Raw genomic sequence first — 222 nt, forward strand, 5'->3', positions numbered from 1 at the left:
CGTCGTTCCTAGAGATAAGTGTATGTCTCAGCTTTTACGATTTTTCAGGAGAGTGATCTAAAGTTTATACCTAGACTAAGCCGCTCATTACTCTCTCCACTTTTAAGATACCTGAACGATTTGAATATCCGGATGTGGTGAAAACAATCAATGCTAAAACGCAAGTTCGAAACGATTCCTTTGTTTTTCAAGTTTGTGTACCTCTTTGACGTTATGAAAGTA

The sequence above is a fragment of the Penaeus monodon genome, chromosome 20 (assembly GCF_015228065.2).
Source record: "Penaeus monodon isolate SGIC_2016 chromosome 20, NSTDA_Pmon_1, whole genome shotgun sequence".
NCBI lineage: Eukaryota > Metazoa > Arthropoda > Malacostraca > Decapoda > Penaeidae > Penaeus > Penaeus monodon.